The 2,490-nt window shown below is 38.2% G+C and overlaps 1 non-coding gene across 1 annotated transcript; it reads left to right on the top strand.

Annotated features, from left to right (window-relative positions):
* The first annotated feature begins 245 nt into the window (after positions 1-245).
* Positions 246-351, top strand: LOC121230007 (small nucleolar RNA R71). Its single transcript, XR_005927959.1, has one exon. It is a non-coding gene; the product is annotated as a small nucleolar RNA R71 (small nucleolar RNA).
* The last annotated feature ends 2,139 nt before the right edge of the window (positions 352-2,490 follow it).

The raw sequence follows: 2,490 nt of genomic DNA, 5'->3' as shown, positions 1-2,490 counted from the left end.
TGTTCAAAATTTCTACTTGATTAGAGAGCATGGTGACCAAATCAACGTTAAAAATGTCGGTTGTTTTCGTTGGTTTTGTTTTCATGACTTGCCACTGATAATTATTTAGTGACATCTCTTCTATAAATTCATAAGCATCCTCAGGTGTCTTATTATTGATAGTTCCACCAGCGGCTTCGTCAATCATATACCGAGTCGAAGAATTCAGGCCATTATGAAACGTTTGAACCTGTAGCCAGAGTGGTAACCCATGGTGAGGGCATCTTCGCAAGAGGTCCTTGTATCTTTCCCATGCATCGTAGAGTGTTTCTAAATCCATTTGCACAAAAGAAGAGATATCATTACGTAATTAGTTGTTTTAGCCGGCAGAAAATATTTTAATAAAAACTTTTCGATCATTTGTTCCCAAGTAGTGATTGACCCTCGTGGTAACGAGTTCAACCACTGTTTAGCTTTGTTCCTCAATGAAAAAGAAAATAACCGAAGGCGAATGGCATCATCAAAAACGCCATTGTTTTGAAAAGTGTTACAAAACTCTAAGAAATTGGCCAAGTGAGTATTGGGATCCTCGTCCTGCAAACCATCAAACTGAACAAACTGTTGGATCATTTGAATGATGTTAGATTTCATTTCAAAATTATTTACAGCAACAGCAGGCCTAACTATGCTCGATTCAGTTCTTGTTTAAAGAAGGTTTAGCATAATCATACATAGTACGTGGAGCAGGATTCTGATTAGCAACAATCGCAGGAGGTAGCGGATTTTCTTGGTTTTCAGCCATCTCCTCAGTTGTGGTTGAAAAATCGTCCCCTGGCTCTTCCTCTGTGTATCTTAAGCTTTGCCTTATTTCTCTTTGGTTTCTGCGAACTGTGCGATCGATCTCACTATCAAACAGTAATGGTCCTGATGGGTTTCTTCTAGTCATACACTATAAAAACCTGCCACGAACGAATAAAAGAAAAATTAGAAAAGAAAATAAAAATTTAAATTGCAAATAAAGTAGAATGGCTAAACTAATAAAAATCGAGGGTTCCTAATATTTTAGTTCCCTGGCAACGATGCCAAAAACTTGATACGTGATATTCGCGACAGGTTTTCAAAATTTATAATTAAGTGTTCTTGAAACTAACATTACCACGATGAAGCCAAGTGTACCTATCAAACAGTAGTATAGCTTTAGCAAGACAGGATTGTCGAACCCAAAAAAACCAAGAGTACTAGTAATTACTTTCTTTTTATTATCTAGCCTAAAAATTAAGGGATTTGTTTATCTAAACTAATTAACTAAACTAAGAGTGCACAGAGAGAAATTGGGAAAAAGCTTTTGGGAAAATTTGATTGGTTAAGACAATACCCAAGGAAAATCCACCTAGACTTCACTTGTTATTTGACTCTGAATAAGACGATTTATTCATTTGACTTGATCCGTAGAAATCCCTAAGCTATATTATTATCTCTCTCGAGACTAATAACGTCTAACCCTAGGTTGGTTAATTGAAATCTCTTTCTAATTAACACCCTAATGTTGCATTAACTCGATCTATTGATCCTCTTATTAGGTTTCACCCTAATCCGGAAAAATCTTATTACCCTATCTCTAGGCGTGCAATCAACTCCGCTTAATTATGACAAATTTACTCTTAGACAAGGTCTCTTCCTCCTCTGAATAAGAGCATTAACTCGAATCAATATCCTGGAATATTAAAACAAGAATTAAGAACACATAATTAAGAACAAGTCAAATATTTATCATACAATTCAGATAAAAGAAAACATCTCAGAAGAATAATGAATACAAAACATAAAGAAAACCCAAAACCCCTGAATGGAAATTGAAGGGAGATCTTCATTCTTGACGATGAATCAGACTTCTGAGATGCACCAATCGGCTTCCCTTGAGTAATTCCTTGCGTCCTACTCCGCGTCTCCCTTCTAAGTGCCTCCTCAGGTGTTTAAATAGGCTCTAGAATGCCTAAGAGCCCTCAAAATTGGCTTTTTCCGAATAAGGCTATACTTGGGCACGGCGGGGACACGCCCGTGTGACACGACCGTGTGCGATTACTCCAGCCCGTGGTCAAGGCTATTGAATAGGCACAGGCGTGTAGTCTACCCGTGTAAGTCGTGCTTTAATCCGGCCAAATGGACATGGCCGTGTGACACGCCCGTGTGAGGAAGTCCAGGCCGTGTTGATTTCCCATGTGGGTCTATTTTCTCCATTTTCGGCCCGTTTCTCGCTCTTTTTACTCTTCTATGCTCACCTAAGTATAGAACATGAAATTAAAGAATTAGGAGCATCGAATTCACCAAATCTAAGGAGAAATCATCCATAAATGTGCTAAGCATGGGATAAAAATATGTATAAATTACAGTTTATCATACACCAAATAAGTACCAATCCCATGTCCCCAACATGGTCTTACATGAATCCACATCTCATCACCAATGACATGTCCCAGACATGGTCTTACACTGGCACACATATCATCACCG

The sequence above is a fragment of the Gossypium hirsutum genome, chromosome A05, assembly GCF_007990345.1.
Source record: "Gossypium hirsutum isolate 1008001.06 chromosome A05, Gossypium_hirsutum_v2.1, whole genome shotgun sequence".
Classification (NCBI taxonomy): Eukaryota; Viridiplantae; Streptophyta; class Magnoliopsida; order Malvales; family Malvaceae; genus Gossypium; species Gossypium hirsutum.
The sequence above is the reverse complement of the archived record's forward strand: the minus strand, read 5'-3'. Positions and strand labels throughout refer to the sequence as shown.